This window comes from Bactrocera dorsalis, chromosome 4, assembly GCF_023373825.1.
Source record: "Bactrocera dorsalis isolate Fly_Bdor chromosome 4, ASM2337382v1, whole genome shotgun sequence".
Taxonomy (NCBI): Eukaryota; Metazoa; Arthropoda; class Insecta; order Diptera; family Tephritidae; genus Bactrocera; species Bactrocera dorsalis.
In genome coordinates, this window is record NC_064306.1 from 35,734,143 (window position 1) to 35,752,892 (window position 18,750).

Sequence of the window (18,750 nt, forward strand, 5' to 3'; positions counted from 1 at the left end):
TTACATATCACGCATAATGAGCTCTTAAGCAAATATAAGTGGCATCACTGTCACAGTTGGCGTTGTGCGGCAGCACTTGAGTCCGTAAGTAAAAACTACTATGTAGGCTATATGTAATTGTGGTATTTTTCTACGAAACTATTGTTGCAGCATACATACATACATAAGCAAACACATCATGTAGAACTGACTGATGCCCAAACCATACAGAAATTATGGTGGGAACACGTCTCCAGCTTGCTGAATGGCAGTAAACGTACAAAGCCAGGAGAAGGCGAACCCGATTCCTCATTCGATGACGGTGGAGCAGACGTACCATTGCCCGACCAAGAGGAAGTTCGAATAGGAATAGGAATTATCCATCTGAAGGACAACAAATCGACGGGGTCGATGGATTGCTGGTCACACTATTCACATACGGCGGCGAAGAACTAATAATAAAGAACTTGCTTTGTGAACAAAAGCATGCTCGACGATTGGAACCTGAGCGTGCTCTGCCCAATCCACAAAAAGAAGGACCCCACAATCTGCGCCAATCATCGTGGTACAAGCCTCCTCAACATCGCGTATGAGGTTCTATCGAGCGTACTGTGTGAAAACCCGAAGCCCATTGTTAACAAACTGATTAGGGTCAAGTCAGTGGTTTCAGGCCTGGAAAATCTACTGCCGACCGGATTTTCACCATGCGCCAAATTTTGGAAAAGACCCGTGCAATGAAGATCGACACACACTACCTCTTTGTCGATTTTAAAACCGCTTTTGATAACCTAAAGGAACTGCCTTTATGCCGCTATGTCTAAATTTGGTATCCCCGCAAAACTAATACGGCTGTGTAACCTCTCGTTGAGCAATACCAAAAGCTCTGTCAGGACCTCTCCGAGCTGTTCGGTACTAAGCGAGGTTTCAGACAAGAAGACTCCTTATTGTGTGCCTTCCTCAATCCATTGCTGGAGAAAATAATGCGAGCTACAGAGCAGGTTTAATCTTCTTTAAGAGTGTAAAAACCACAGTATGGCCTTTTGCGTATTAGCAACGGCGAATACCGCAATCTACGGAGCGGTAAGCTGTATGGATATACGACAACATGGACTTAGTCCATTGAATTCAGAGACAGCTCGAAGCACTCTTGCCACTCTGATTGAGGTATCTTCAAATATTGTATTCTGACGCATCAGCCGCCTCTTCAGGTGCCAAAAAAACGGAAATAAAGAAGTCATTCGGTCTCTCATCTGGTCTATACGGTGGATGACTCATCAAATTGAAAGTTTAAGTGCTCGCATTTTGGTGACGAAGACAGATCCATCCTCGGTGGCTGGTTGTCCTAATTTCTTAAACAAACAAATGATTTTTTACTACTCAGAAATTACTATTCTGCGTTATTATAGTTGTATGGTTGAGATGTGTTCACTTGTTCTAGAAAGAACTGGGAACAATTTGCTTGGAAGTGCTTCGTGCGCGAACAACTTTTGTTGGATTCGGCTCATCTTGAAACACGTTTACAGTCGTCTGCTCTATACTTTCGGTCGCATTCGCGCAAATCTACACGTTTCATCATCTGTCACGACTTCTGAGACGCGCTTTTTTTAACACTTCTCTTGACCAATCAATACGCGCCGTTTTTTGAGCGATCTCTAAATTGTGTGGGATCTGGCGTGAAACAAAAATTCCAATATCAAATGTTCATGCAATATGGAATATCTGATGGTCCCACGAATGTCTATAGTTGTCTCTATCTCACGACAGTTTACAAGATGATCTTGCAGTATCAGTTTTCGCACGGCATCAATAGTTTCCAGAACAACAACTGATTTTGGACGACCTTCACGACATTGATCTTAGAGTGATCTACAACATCGATTGGATTCATCATATCATCGATAAACAGTGATCCTTGCTGCAGCTTTATCGACAAAACCTTTGTTAAATTCACCGATATACTGTTCGTGAGTTGTAAAAGTTGTAAAAAAAAAAGAATTGCACGAAAATTTTCGCGATTAAACTCCATTTTTGTCAGACATGAATATTTGAATTAACAGTAAACAACACAAATAGCGCATTTATGACAAAACGTTCTATGTAAGTATAACATCAAAAATGTCAAACCTTACGTTTAAGTTGTCAGTTGCCAGACTGAAACACTAAGATTGCCAAAGCACGAAATATAAGAGGCAACCTACGTATATGAACAAATTACGATAACTGCAAGAGCTATGATATTACGATATTAAGCCGTCTGTTATTCACTTTGTCAACACAAATGCTAACCACTGGCATACTGCTAACCCAAACATACTCTCATTAACAGTACCTGCTCTCACTGCATTTATTTATGCATCTTTACCACAGAGATCTCATCTTAACATACGCTGTTAACACCCCCAACAAAGCTAACAGCAGTGGAGCACCGTTAAAACACATGATTAACAGCACTACTGTAGCCACATGGTAGACAATCAGATCGGCAATAAGTGAGAGCAAATAAACGCTCATCGCTTGTAATAAATATATATTGTACATACATACACATATAAACGCAATGTAAACAACTTTATGGTTTTGACTTAGTTTTGTGATATTGGGGCTGCCTGTGCGCATGTGTGTCAGATTGTTTATGGCTGGGAAACGACTTTCATTGCAGAAAGTACTCGTCACGTACACATACATACATACATGTGCCGGTGTGTAGGTGCAGGTTAGCCGGATGGTTAAATCGATCGTTGATTTTTCTTATGGCAATGCGTTCGATGGCCAATACTGCGGGAGAAATCAATCTAGCAAGAGCTGAGAGAGTTAGCGACGCATAAACAGCTGTGATAATGTACTTATGGGGTAAATGCATGTCTTCTAAAAAAAATGGGTAGGTAAGGAGCTGGGGATTTATTCTAATTTTGTTAGGTTCAGCATTTTTTTGAGAATGTGATGAAAGTGTAATAATAAATGCCACAAGCAAATGGTTTTGCTGTGAGTGGGATCTTCGAGAAATTTCAAAATTATTCCAAAAGCACTAGAGTTCATGAAAGTTTGTCTAAGGGCAACTCCGAATCAGCTGTCTCGATTCGCCAAGCGTTAACAGAGCAGAAGCGAGCTGAGAAATTGCGAATCGAAAGAAGCTATCATTTCTTACTTACTTAGCAGTTTTATACTAAATTTGACAAAGTCGTAGGCCATTTCTTAGCCATAAGCGCCTACAAGGTAGTGCAAGCGAATTAAGCTAGTTTTGACCAGTATTACGAGTATTCGGCTCTATGGCTTTCAGCGCTTTATTCAGCCATTGTTCTAATAAGCTGAATATATGCTGAAAACTAAAAGCTCTCAGAAGTATTCTTCAACTTTTTCAAAAACATTTGAAATTACTATACTGTCAAGAAAATATTGAATTTTTTAGTAAAAAAAATTTTTTCATAAAACTATTGATTCTTTTTAAAAATATACTAAAATTCTTAAAAAAAAAATTAATTTTAATTCAAAGAAATATTTGGAATTATTTTTATCAAAATGATTGCAAATATTTGAAAAAAAAGTATTTTTTTTTAAAAAATATTTAAATTAAATTCTACATTTTTTTTGTATTAAAATTTTGTTTGTAGAACTATTGAAATTTTTTCCAAAAAAATATTGAAGTTCTTTTCAAAAAATGGTAAAATTAAAGAGTTTCTTTTTCAGGAGCTGAGGTGAAGTGACATACTTATTTCCAAAAATATTATATTACAGGTATAGATCTCTTTGATCTAATCAGTGGCGGAATCGACAGAGTCTGCTTTTAGGTTCCGACAGGGTATGTTCTGATAAACTAGTGTTAAACACATGTCAATAGCATGGTTGTATTGTTTGACTTTTTAGCGCGGTCTGATGACCATAATATGTACATATGTAAGTACGTACATACATATGTATGTATGTATGTATATATGTTTGTAGGTCTGTTTGACTGCAGTATAAGGTGCGTCGGCGTTGAAGAAGCCGTTGAAAAGTGTTGCTGCCAGAAAGCAGTTGGAAAGTGTGACACGTGACGGATTTACGGATGAGATAAGTGAGCTTCAAATGCACTGGAGATGTTCTAATGTAGATTTACTTAATATCGTTAGTGGTATAAACAACATCAAATTGTATGTATATAGATAACTGGCGCTTATAGTTCGGCTTATAGAAATGATAGAAGATCTGTGCCGGTTTGTAATAGTTTTAAGAGCAATAAAAATTCAGCAAAAAACCAAAATGCAAGCTGAAAACTACAAATAACACACTTTTAACAACAAAACCTATATTTCAAGCCGCTCTTGATAAAAAACATATTGTTTACTCTGGCTTAAGCTACCATTCTTCGCACGCACTCGCGCCACCGCCGCTGGCTCGCGCGCTCTCTGCCTGCACAGCTCATGGCTCTCAGCTCTTTTGTGCGAGAGCGCAACCCGTTGACCAACAACAGCCGCATTAACAGAGTTTTCCTTTCTTCTTTTCGGTCATTTCAGCCACTCATAGCGCGCCGTTGCGCTCTTGTCTCTTCTGCCGTGGGCGATCGTCGTTGGTCGGCGGCATGGTTTCGTTGGTCTGCGCGACTTTACGCTCTAGCTGCTAATAATGATGCATTTTCAACACAAACTCAAGCAACTGTAGTTCAGTCAAAATCGAGATACCGTTTCGAACGGACGAAAAACACGGCGATCGTCGCGCAAGCGAAACAATTTACAAAGATTATTGATAACAACAAAGAATGAGCATATATGGTGTGAAAAAAATTAGAATTCATTACAAAACAGAATACAAAAAAGCAAAAGAAAAGTAATCTAGCTACATTTACGTGTCTGTTTTTAAAAAGAAATATATTTCAAGCTTACTTGTGTGTGTGCAACAGTCTACGAATACAAAGTGTTTAGTGTAAAACCAAAATATATAATAAAATCCAATCAAGCACAACCAAAAAACGACGATATGTCTATATATTGAGTATCACCAATTTATTACAAAGTCAACATTAACGAGTGTTAAATAAGAAGAGAAATTAAAAATTAATTTAAGAAGAAGAAGCAGTAAAAGCTGCAAGTGGATTTGTGCAAAAGTGTAGAAGTGTTGTAATAAAGCAGTGAGTGTTAATCGCAAAGATCGGCCGATCGGCGTGAATATTTGAATTTCGAAATTTCAAGTGCGAAATTGTGTGAAATTTGGAAATAGCAAGCGATTTGCGGCTTTGTGTGCTTAAGCTATAGCAAAACAAAGTTGAAAATATTGTGACCTCAAAACGAAAAATCGGTAAGCAGCGCGAAGTCCAGAAATAATAACAGTTGTTGCGTGTTTTCGGCAAGCAAATGTGTTTTTGAAGGTAAAATATACTAGTATAATACATATTTACATAAGAGGGTGAATATTGAAAATAGGATTCGAAAAAATCTGCACATGTGAGCTAACATATTGATAAAGAGAGGGGGCTAAGAAAATATTTATTCAAAAAATTAAATATTTTGAAACTTTGAAAAAAAATTGTATTTTCGAGAAAAAAAGATTTAAAAAAATATTGAAATAAGAAAAATAAATATATTGACATTAAAAAATATTTATATAAAAAAAAATATTTATATAAAATATTTTTCAACAAAAAAATTGAAATTTCTCTTACAAAAATATTGAATTTTATAGTATTGATTTGTTTTCATAAATATTTTCAAATAAAAATATATTGAAGTTCACACAAATATTGAGATAAAAAAATATATAAACATTAAAAACGAAGATTAACATTTCTTTCAAAAAATATTGACGTTTTTTTGAAACAAAACCTTCAATTTTTTCAAAAAGATATCAAAATGTTTATCAAAAATATAATAGATATATATTTTGAGAAAAACTTCAGTAAAAAATGTATTGAATACTTTATCAAAAATTAATGAAATTATTTTAATAAAAATTAATATTGAAATTTTTTTTTAATAAAATTTACAATTTTTTTGGTATTGCAATTTTTGCAAAAATATATTGAATTTAAAAAATATTTATGAAACATTAAAAAAAAATTGAAATTTCTTTTATTTTAATTTAAAAGTTGGTTCATGAAACTATTGAAATCTCAAAAAAAAAATATCGAAATACTCAATATCCTTTTTAAAATTTCAACATTTTTGTGACAACAAATCAATACTATAAAATTCAATATTTTTGTGAGAGAAATTTCTATTTTTTTTGTTAGAAAATATTTTATATAAATATTTTTTAATTTCAATATATGTATATATATTTTTTACTTTCAATATTTTTTTAATAATTTTTTTTTTTTTTGAATAACGTATACAATTTTTTTCAAATTTTCAAAATATTAATTTTTTTTAATAAATATTTTCTTAAATTAAGAATTTCTCTATAAAATTTATCTACGAAATTTTTAATTCAAGAAATATTGAAATTTTTAACACAAAAATATTGAAATTAAAAGAAAAAAAATTTGAAATTTTGAAAAAAAATTTAAAATTCTTTTCGAAAACGATATTAAATATTAAAAAAAAAATTTTTTCAAACAACTTTTTGATTAAAAAAATATTGAAATTAAAAAATGGAAATTTCTTTCAAAAATATTGCATTTTTTAATATTAAATTCTGTTTTCAAAAAATTTTTGAAATTCGAGATTTTGTATTTCTTTCGCATTAATTTGCCGCATAGTTAAGTAATTGCAACTTCGCGTTCCGCCACTGCAGTTTTCTTTTCTTATAGCGTTCTCCTTTGCTTTATTTATCACACGCTCCGTCTCGGCTGTGGGAAGCGGATATACCGCAATAAAACACTTGCAACAGCCGAGTTGCGGCAATGAAATGAAAGCGTAAACGAGGCAAAATAAACAAATTAATATTTTATTTCATGTTCTTAATGTTATCAGTCGAAAGCAACAACAAAGTAGCGCCAACGCGCAGAGCGGAGCAAAGCTAGTGGGCTGCTGCACTCAAGCGCGTCAATGTGGCTGGTTTAAAGACAGCATTTGAGCTGAAGAAATTCCAAAATCGCCAATAAAATCAAATACTTTATGAAAATATTGCAGAAAATTACGAAATTTTGAAGAAAAAATATCGCGTAGCTTCACTTCCAATAAAGTGTAGCGTGGGTGTGAGAGAGAAAGAGAGCGTGTGTGCTCTGGCCACTGATAATAAGAAATTTTCGCTTTAATCGACTTACAAATTCTTTATAGTGTGCAATTAGCGCCTCAAATCAACCGCAAAGTCAAACAAAGGCGTATAAAAATCGTCTCACTAACTCTTGCCTAATCTTCGTTGCTCCCTTTTCGCCGCAGGCGCTCATGTGACATCGCTTTGTGTGCGAATTTAGCATTGTTAATAAAGAAATTTCGTACGCGCTGACACAATTCACAGCCGCATCACACTATTTGCCTGCGAAACCGGCAAAGTGAGCGTGTCAGCCAGCAATATCGCACGTCGCCTCCCCCGAAAGTACCTGGTCACCAACGTATATTTCTTTTTTCATTTCTTCTCGCTGCCATAGTGGTTGCTATTTCCATCTTTCTTTCTTTATATATTTTATAATATTTATTGTTTTTATTTTGTATTTAGTTTCTGCTAAGTTTTCGTTTTTTTTTTTGGTTTTAGAGTGTTTTTGTCTTTTTGTTTTGCGCATAAACTTCGTGATGAAAGTTTTATTTGCCAGCGATTTTGTCAAATGATAAATTATTTAATTTAATAGCTTTATTCTGCTGCTTTTGTATTTATTTGCTAATATTTGGAACAGCGTGGGTACCACCAATGCAGAGTTGTTGGTGTTTTTAATTGCTCGTGTTAGTGAGTTATGCTCTTAATCACGGTCGCAGCTGTTGGGCACGCATGAAGATCACCCGAAGATCTGACAGATCGCGCTGATTTCACATAAGCGGCTTAATAGATGAAAGTTAGTTTTGTTGTTGGCATAGTGTTGGTTGAAATATGTTGGTATATATTTGTAATGAGGTTTGAGTAGAAATTATGTGTAGTAGCAAAATACTAATTAGGAAACTAGGCAAATCGTATTTTTGTTTTCCTTTTTGGATTACGTTAGTCATTCATATGGGAGACTATTAATTACAGCTTGAAGATACCCTACCAAATATGTACTATATGTATGTAAATGATCAGCGTGACGAGCTGAGTCGATTTAGTCAAAGAGAATTTCGATATAGTATTGTATCCGTCTGTGTATACTCAACCTAGTCCCTCAGCTTTTGAGATACTGACCTGAAATTTTGCACATTTTCTTTTTTCACCAAAAAGATGCTAATTTGTTGGAACCGCAGACAACAAATCACCACAGCATATAGCTGCCATACATAGTAAAGATTCGGATTCAAATGCTTGTATGGAAAACTTTTTCATTTGATGAGATATCTTCACGAAATTTGGTATAGATTACTACCTAAGACAATATTATAAACTGCGAAGAAAATTTCCAGCGTATAGATTCCATATAAACTGGCCAAATGAAATCACATTTTTGTATGGAAAACTTTTTCATTTGACGAGATTTCTTCAAGAAATTAGTCATGAGTTATAGCCATTGCAATCTCAATAAAATTGCACAGATCGGTCCATTATAGTATATAACTGCCATACAAACTAAACGTTCAAAATCAAGTTCTAGTTAGGAATCTATTATATTTGTGAGTTAACCATTTTCGTTCCTTTTTATTGTAGTTTATACTATGTATATTCCCCCTTTATGTTTTATCCAATTTTTCCGTAATAACTTTTAAATTTTTATCAAAAATCTTGAAACATCGACCACTAACCTCTACTAAGTACAGACGTTTTTATTTTAATTTAACTCATTTAAGTTTAACTCATAGGTTGTCATGTCTATGGCCTCAAAACAATTTGGAGATTTTTTATTATAAATTTTCAAAATTTTTTCAATCAATATTATGTTGAAAAACAATACTTTTTTAATTATTTTTGCCTAATACTTAGAATTCTAAATTGAATTTTATTTTTAAAATATTAATTTTTTTTATTATATTATGTATATAGAGAAGTGACTAATTTTACTTAGTATGTTAAAATAGTCAAGGCTCGATATAAAATAAAAAAATTGAATAATTGGGGATAATTAATAAAGCAGAAGAAAGGTAGAATATTTATATTTAGACGATTAAATTTTAATATTTGTTTGAGAGAACTGAAATTTTGCGCAAAATTTTTTTTTTACTATAAATAAATGTGACTAATTCAACACATCATTAAAAATAAGTCAGATAAACGAATCGAGTTATTTTTAAATTGAATAAAATGCATATATCGTGCATCTATTGACACATACATAAAAAATGGACTTTGGTTCAACCTACTTTATAAATTTAACCAAGAGTGATTTTTTAGGTTTTATTTTTCTTTAGTATACATACATATGTTGGCAAATTTATATACAGTTGACAATTTTTAAAATTTAAATTAAAAAATATTTATTTTTTATTCCGAATATTTTTTTGTTTCAAAAATTAAAATATTTATCAAAAACTAAATTTTTTAATAATATAATATTTTTATAAAACTTATTTTTTTCTTTTTACAACCAAAAATATTTTTTTTTTAGAAAATATTTTTTTTTTGCTTCCAGCATTAAAAAGAATATTGAAAAATACCTTTTTTAATACAATATTTTTTAATTTTTAATCATAAATATTTTTGTAAAATATTTTGATATAAAATTTTTTAGAAAACTAGTTTTTACCTTCTTCTAACTATAACATACTTTTTAGTTCAGAAAATTAATTTTTTTGTTTAAAATATTAAAAATTATTAAAAAATATTTTTAAAACATTATTTTTTTCAATATATTATTTTCAACAATAAATTATTTTCTGAAATCTTATTTATATCTTCAAATATTAAAACTTGATTTTCAAAACTAGATCATTTTCGAACATATCAAACTTTTTTTCGAAATGGGAAATTTTTCTACAGTACCTAAATAAAGTGTTTTAAACAAAATAAATATTTACTTGCTAAATTAATTTCCTCCTTAAATATTTGTAATAAATAAAAATTTATTTTTATGAAACTGAAGTTATTACAGAAAATATAAAGTATATTTTTCAAAAAAAAACCCTTCTATTAAAAAAAATATACATATATATTTTCAATATATATGTATATAATATATATATTTTTTTTAATTAGCATATTTTTATATTTATATATTTTTTTTTAATTAGAATACTTATAATATAAAAAAAATTATTTTGTTCCAACAAAATTAAAATTTACAATATCTTTAGAAATATAATTTTGTGCTCTCAATATTGAAATTTGATTTTCAAAACAAAAAATTTTCAAGGATCGTATTTCAACATATTCAAGTTTTTGCAAAGTATTATTGTTTTTCTAAAATACCAAAATAAATTCTATTGAGGAAAATATTTTTGTTTTCAAAGAAAAATATATTCTTCAAAAATTCAAAAAAGTTTTATAACAACAATTTTTGTTGTAAACTGAATTTCTTACAGCAAAAAGTGAAGCATGTTCTTCTAAAAAAATAATTTTAATTTTTTAAACATTGGTTAATTTTTAATTTTGTGCACAAAAGTACGCTGACAAATTGGAATCTTTCGTTCGTACTAAATTACTCAATGCAACTGGCGCCAACCACGCACACGTCACACCATTTGACCCCCCACTGGCGCCCAGCGACTACTCGCGCATGTTCAATGACCGACTCATAATTTTTCATAATTTTCAAAAGGCCAAATCACGGCTGGATTTCGAATATTGCGGCTGACAGCAATGCTGCTAAAATTTTACAAACACACACACACAGTCACACTTGTCTACCAAATATTGTGTCATAAAGCATTAATTTTGCTTACAATAACAACAAAGAACAACTCATTTGTTTAGTGAAAGAGTTGTATTCGAAATGGAAATATTAATAGATGCGGAGATGTTTTTGTGTATACATTGCTGTTTGGTGTGGAGAGAGATGAATATTAAAAATTAATGAACTGAAAAAAAATAAAATTTTTTTAAAACTAAAAAAATATTTTTCTTTTTAATTTCATTTCGTAAATATATTTTTTTTAATTATTAAAAAAAATTGAAAAATATTAGATTTGGTTGTGGTTGAAGAAATTTGAGAAAGTTTTTGATTTTATTTCACAAGGAAAGAAAATACTCGTATGCTCTGATAACAAAAAAATATAAAAAAATTTTAATTTAAAATTAAAAATAAATTTAAAAATTAAAAAAAATTCAAGTAAACTAATGCAAAATATAAAATTAAAAAAAAATTAAAAATTTAAAAATAATCGATTTTTTAATAAAAATATATGATTTTTTAATTTTTTCCTTAATTTTTTTTATATTTTCTTTTTAATTTTTTTAATTAGTTTTTTTTTTTAATTTCTTAAATTTGTTTTTAATTTTTAAATAAAAAAAATTATTTTGCTGTTAGAGCATAGGAAAGAATTATTGTGATATAAATTGAAAAAAAGTCTCAAATTTCTTCATCCATTTACGTACATACATATTTACATATTTATGTCTGCACATACACATGTCTGCATGTATAGCCCCAGCTCATGTGCTCATTATACAAAATTTGCCCCACTTCGTGCCTTCATGCCACAACAACAACAATATTCAAATGCTTGCTCCGTAGTCGAATCGCCTAAATAACTCAACTCCCGCACTCGTTGAAGCGCTCAATAGTTAGTTTATTGACACGCTCACTTACGAGTGCACTTGCACTCCCCCAAATTGGGTGAAATTCTATTAAATTGAATGCTATCGCACATACTTTCACACTGCACGCACACAAATTACTATTTGGGAGCTTTAAGGCTTTAATGAAAGCTGCTGCAGTCAGCCAGACTAATGTGAGCTTTCAATTGGCTTTAGTTTTCCGAAATTTCCACAATTTAATTGAAATTAATGCCCGCTCTGCCACATAAATTCCATTAAATTTTAGTAAATCGCACAACTACAACTACAAAGCTGGTTTATTGTAAGTATGTGTGTGTGTGTTGAGCTTTCATTAAGTGAAATATAAATTTTTGTTAAATTTTTGGCATTTTCATCAAACGGAAATTAAGTAATTGAGTTGAGTACTGCAAGCAATTATCTAAAGTTAATAAATTTTATTTATTGTGGAAAATTCCAAAAATCACTGAGAATATCATTTAACCGTTATTAATGATACAAAACAATAATTTATACGGAAATTTTGACAAACAAAGACACTCACAGCATACATATGTACATGACTTCAGAAATTATTTGTAATCGTTTTAAGTATAAGTACTTAAGACTTTCCGAGAAGTCTGATTACTTGCTTGACTACCTGCGGATGGCCACCGAGCGCTTATTGAGTGTGTTGCATGCTGTTCAGATACATTTATCAACAGATAAACAATGCAACATATATGTATATATGTACATATGCCTATATATATTTCTGTATATATATATATATATTAAATAGTCTTATGTATATTTACTATATAAGTGTATGTATCTAAGTATATTCACATGTGTTTCCAATTTTATCACTCTCAAGATGCTGACATTTCGCATTTCTCTCAGCTTGTTGTATAATACTCAAGGTTATTGCTGATTACTCAGTTATCGTAATATCGTGATAACTGTTAACAATGTACTTACAAATAATTGTGTAAGCGTGAGGCTGGGAAATAATTTATTTTCAACAATATTTACATGGACATGCAATTATGTGCTCAACGTAACAGCTGTTATACGGTAGAATGCCTATGTTCAATCGGCCGGCGATAAGATGAGCGAGATAACGCAACAGTGTTGCTATGCGTCATGTGTGCAAACACTTAATTATCTTCAAAATACCTTGAAGTTTGCTTTTATAAATATTTTATGTGACACCTTTTCTGTGATGACATAAAGATGCATGCATCTTTTGGGACCAAAAAAATACTTTTTGATATTTTTCTGCTAGAGTGGGCTTTAACCCATGAAAATTCACAGTTTTTTTACCGCTAAAGTGAACTCTAACCCTTGAAATTTTCACCATTACTATTATTAAATTAAACTGCTATAGTCAACTTTAACCCTTTAAAGTATTACTAGAGTTCTTACAGCATTTACTCCTTTACTCTTGAAAATTTCATTTAAGTCTATTGATAGAAATTATCTGTAATATTAATAATGTTTGGGTTAAATGAAAGTCAAACCTTAGGCAGAAAAATCATTAAGGAATGTAAGATCGATCTTTGGTTTGCATTATCACAAGAAAAACTGCTAAAAACTGGTAAAAAGCACTTACAGATATTGAAGCTGGGTTGAAGAAAACGACCGAAAACACTGAAAATAAACAAAAATAGTTATCAATTATTTTTTGCATTTTTTATAAGAAAAATAATGAGAAATTAGGAAAACGGAATTGTCAACTAACATATTTTTTAATTATTTGTTGAGCGCCTTAACCCTGGTCATGCTTCGTTAGTCGATTCGACTAACAATCATCGTGTTTTGCAAACAAAGGCTAAATAGCTAAGCCCGTCCAGGATAATGTTATATGTTTACATCATCTACAAACTAATTTTAAATAATTACAGCAGTAAAACCGTTCCTGTGCTTATTGAGGTGAACTAATTTTTGAACGATTTCAAATGATAATAAGAACAAAGACAGCAAAATCACACAAACTCTCCTAAATTTGTTTAATGGAATTGTAAAAATTATATTGTGACATAAAATAAAAATAGTTTAGTTCAACTCGGTTTACTATTTAGAGACGCGAATCGAACAAACAACTGGTATAGATCAAAGAAATTGTCACAAACAGTGTGAGGTAGTATAGTTAAATAATTATGACACTCGAAAAAACTATCTACATACACTCTGCTATTGAAACTCTAACTAGATCACTTTGTTATTGCTTTTTCATGTGAAAGTTGTTTTTTTTTCTTTTGACAGGAGAGTAGAGTTGAAGTATAGCGAGCAGAGAAGGGCTAAGAAAAGCTCAAATTTTTTATTCAATTACTTTATTGGTGTTAATTTGGCCTTTTTTGCTTTGTATTTTGACTTTGAAGCATCTATGCTGAGCCTAAGTAATCAATGAAAGTTAAGCAATCCGATCATAGCTCTTTCTTAAGACATTTGGCAATTTATTGGCACTAGTATGCTCAGGTATATATACATATTTGACGTTCCGCACTTTCTATTGTATCAGCTGATTATTGATCACACTAGTAGTTAATTTCATTGCTAACGCTTTCAGTTGTTTCCCTCATTTCAAATTGTTTGATGCGACTTATTTATTTCCAGCCTGCTTCCAAGAAAACATAAAATAGTTAAATCTGAATAATTTAAGTACTTACATACAAGTGTGTATTAAAGCTGTTGGTATTTGACTAATCGACTTACCGGATTTACCGGTAGGGCATTATTCGAATAATAATATTTGGTCTGCAGTATCCGGTTAGCCGTAAGTCGTCGGCTATTCGATTAATCATTAGTTGTAACTATTCGAATAGTTCGTTGTCGACACTTGAAGTAGAAAAAAATACTCAGTTGCAAATCAGAAATACGTTTTGGAGAGATTTCTTTTCGAAGAGTCACTTTAGAATTTTGTTTACTACAATATTCGGTAAATGATTTGAAAAATCCTTTGGATATCTTTGATCCCTTACCCGATCTCAAGCATTACCTGGGAAAAAAGTGTCTGGCGGCGAGGAAGATTTTTCAGCTTAAAAATCTCTTAAATTCAAAAGCCAAACGAAAATACTATAACCATAGATGAATACACCTAAGAATCCAAGGACTAGTCAAAATTTTAATTTCCGACAAAATAACAGCTTGTTAAAGAAGCCATGCGATTATTGTGAAATAATTTACAATTTAGAGAAGCTTGAAAAATCGAAGTTGTTATTTAAAATCATATTTCTTCGATTATTATCAAGAAGAACGTGAAATGAACGTTCGAAATTGATCATTCTGACCATTACGAAGAAATTTTCTTCACCAACTCTGGAAAAGCCTTTCGAGAGTTTTTTTTTTGAGTTTTGCGAGCTGATTATACTGAGTTAAAATATTTTTACAAATACACTTTATTCTCCGAAACTATATAGCGGATTTAATACATAAATTTTCCGAGAATATTCTGAAATGTATACATGGTAGCCATTATAAAGTTAATGTAGCTTTGTTCGTCTTTCTGTTTATACGCGCACTATTTCCTCAGTTTTTGAGATATCGGTCTGAAATTTAACACACGTTCTTTCCGCTTCAACCAATTGTTTATTTAACGTAAACATTGATATCGGACAACTATAACTTATAGCTATCATACAAATTGAACGTTGGGATTCAATTGCTTGTATGAAAAACTTTTTTATTTGACGAAATATCTAAACGAAATTCGGCACGGATTATTGCCTAAGGCAACAATATAATTAGCAAAGAAAAATTTTCAGATCGAATTACTTAAGCATATAGCTGCCATACAAACTGGCCAATCAACCTAACATTCTTGTATGGAAAAGTTTTTATTTTAAAAAGATATCTACACAAAATTTGACACAGATTATTCTCGCAAGAAAACCTATAATTTCCGAACAAATTGTTCATATCGGATCACTATAGCATGTAGCTGCCATATAAACTAACCGATCAAACTAAAGTTCTTGTAAGAAAAACTTTTTTATTTGACGAGATATCTGCGCGAAATTTGGTGTGGGCCAATTTCTAAAGTAATAGTACAATCTTCAAAGAAATTGTTCAGATCGGACCACTATCGCACATAGCTGCCATACAAAATGAGCGATCAAAATCGAAACGAAGATCTTTTTTTTTGCACCTTAATGAAACAAAAATCTAACTTTTGTGAATGTTATAACTTCGGTGTGATTAATTAGTCGTTTAATTTTATTTTATTTTATTTTATTTTTTTCTTGATTTTGGTTTTTTTTGATTTTTGTGAAATTATAATAAAATTTTATCAAATCATCCATTTTGTGATAGTTTTTTAGTTTTTTTTTTTTCATTTTTGGCTATCTTGGCAATTTATGTATTGTTAATTTCATTTACATTATACAAAAGGTAGTAAGACATCATTTAGATTCAGGTATTAATAACCGATTACCAAATACCTGCATACGAGCAAATAAATTCCGTGCAAAAGTCTAGCGTGTCTGCTGTCAGACCTACTTGTTCTTTATTTCTATTATTTACAGTCTTTATTTGCAGCAATATTAAGCCATTGCAACCTGTGAACTCAAATTGACACGTTATTAAACACACACACACGCATGTAAGTGCCTACTTACATACATTAACATACGCTTAAGCGCGATAAATACACACGCCTGGGAAATGTAATGAAACAGACAACACTTTAATTTGCATTCAATTGCACTCAAAAGCTATAATAATGTTGCCGACATGCCCACTGACTGCTAGTAAGCAATATTTTGTTGTTTGTTCTCAACTTTGTTGTTGTTGCAGTTATTGTTTTAATAGCAGCTGAGAACAATGACTTCATTGAAGTTGCAATTATGACTGTCCTACTCAGCTTTGCACGCAGCTAAAACGTCGCCGCAGCTGCACACATAATGAGTGTATGAATGTATGTGCGTTTGTAGTATACATATACATTTGTATATGTAAGTATATATGTTTGCTTGCATTGAGCTTTGAGCAATGCCACATACAATAGCACACCACACAAAAATCGCTGCTTTGCGTACATTTTTCGTTTGTTTTCTGTTTTTGTTGTCACGCTAGTTACATTCGTTGTTGTTATTGTTGTTTTTTTTTGCCAGTGTGTGTTTGCATTATGTTTTAATTATCATGATTATGGGCTCATTTGATTATGTTGTTTATTTTCATTGCAGCCGCATTAAACGGCAGTTACAATAGCAACAACAAAAGCAACTAAAATAACAACAGCATCCACACACACACACATCGACAACCACTGATATGTGTCATCTGCGCTGTCAATGTGTGTGTACTTGTGTCGCTTAAAGCGCCCAAAGCTAGTCGGTTTCAGCAACAGTAGCTTCAGCAATGAAATCAAAATAAAAACAACAACTACAAAAACAAACACCAGCAAATGACAAGCAAAAAGAAAAACGAAATTGCAGCAGTAATAACAATAATAAAGGCAAAGCAAATCTGTTTCGCATCGCCAAATGCCGCGCACATATGCGCTCCGCCTGCTCTCATGTTTCCATGTATGTGTGTGTGTGTGCAGCTTGTGGCAGTCGCCTGTCGCGCAGCGCTTACGCTGTGTAGCAGGCAAAATGGAGCGCCATTTACTTAGTTTTTTGCCATAATTACTGCTAACCTCTTTGCTCCGGCACATCTGAGTCGCTGTGAGCGGCTCATCAGCCAGATGAAAAAGCAACTACAACAACAACAGCTACAATCACACATGTGTGTTTGTGTTTATGCCCATATTTGCGCTCGCATTTAGCTTGCGGCTGTGCAAAAATACATTTCTATATCCGCACTTCCTGTTTTTCCTTGCCAGCTTGCTTTTGGCCTTTTGCTTTTCTGTTTGGCTTTTGCTTTGCTTTGTTTTGTTTTGTTGATTCGTTGTTGCTGCTTTTTTCGCTTGCATAATGTGCACTCTGTTTTGCTGCTGCTACACGCATTTGGTATGTTGCCACAGCTGTCTGTCGCCCTACAAATGTCGCTCGAAGTGTCTTGCTGTCTGACTGTGTGTTGGTGTCAGCGCGTTATATGCTTACGAGGGGTGGTAAATAGTTACTTTGTGTGGGCATGTTGGCAGCTTGTAACCGAAATTTTAATAATTTAAACCGGTTTTTACCGTTTTTAAGCAAAATTTTGTTAAAAAGAGGAACTCCGAAATATTTAGTGCATTTCATTAAGTCCTTCCCTTTTTAAGGGCATACCTAGTATGGCAACACAGAGAGAATTTGGCAGAAGCTATTATATGGATTGTTTTAAATTCTGATGGATTTCTGTATATGCAGTTAAAAAATACGCAGCAAAGTCTTAGCTGATCGCCGACGGCGGCCCTAAAAACAGCTGTTGTTGCTCCTCCCAAAACCTGACAGTATTGAAATATAATTATCACAGAACCCATAGTAATAACATTAAATCATGGCATAAGAAATCTCAGTTCATACCGACTTACATTCCAAGCAAACTTTCTAATTTCGTAGTAGAAGCAAGAAAAACAGTAACTTCGGTCGGACCAAAGTTATAATACCCTTAACAGATGGAAAAAAATCCTTACAAACACTTAATTCCAATCGTTCAGTTTGTATGACATCTACATATAAGGTATAGTGGACGGATATCGGGGGTTCCGACAAATGAGCTGCTTCTTAGGTAGAAAATAATGTGTGCCGCATTTAAAATGGGTTTCTTAAAACCTGAAAAACTAGTTCACGTATTTTTATACTCTGTTCAGGGCACGATATTGGTCGAAAATTTGGCGAAAAACTCACGAAGAATCAATTCAGTAGCAGGTGCATTATCCTGGTGTTAAAACCAAGAGGTCGGCTGATAATTCTGACCTCTTTTTACGAATAGCGTCACGTAAACAATGCATAACTTGTTGACAGTTTGGCCAATCAAAAGAAATTCGGAATGCACCACTTCTCCATATACGAAGAAAAGTGTTAACATAAGCTTAATTTTTGATCTGCTTTCACGTGATTTTTCGACTTCGACTCACTTTTGCCACAGTATCCATCCGATTGATCGTCTCTTTCAGGCCATGAGCATAGATCCAAGACTCATCGTACCAATATGTCTTATGATATCCTGTTACTCGGAAAACATTGCTTC

The 18,750-nt window shown here is 32.2% G+C and overlaps 2 protein-coding genes across 4 annotated transcripts in view; one reads left to right on the top strand and one right to left on the bottom strand.

Annotated features, from left to right (window-relative positions):
* The window catches only part of LOC105227268 (uncharacterized), a 545,529-nt gene that overhangs the window by 150,724 nt on the left and 376,055 nt on the right, over window positions 1-18,750 (bottom strand). For both annotated transcript variants that reach the window (XM_049456310.1, XM_049456309.1), the window contains one exon: window positions 13,250-13,287. The gene's annotated coding sequence lies outside the window, so the exon portion shown is untranslated. The remainder of the gene's footprint in view (window positions 1-13,249; window positions 13,288-18,750) is intronic.
* The window catches only part of LOC105227243 (protein folded gastrulation), a 164,966-nt gene that overhangs the window by 69,406 nt on the left and 76,810 nt on the right, over window positions 1-18,750 (top strand). The window contains exon 1 of one of the 2 annotated variants that reach the window (XM_011206484.4): window positions 4,179-5,317. The exons of the other annotated variant lie outside the window; for it this stretch is intronic. The gene's annotated coding sequence lies outside the window, so the exon portion shown is untranslated. Of the gene's footprint in view, window positions 1-4,178; window positions 5,318-18,750 lie in introns of those variants that run through there. 2 annotated transcript variants of the gene reach the window in all.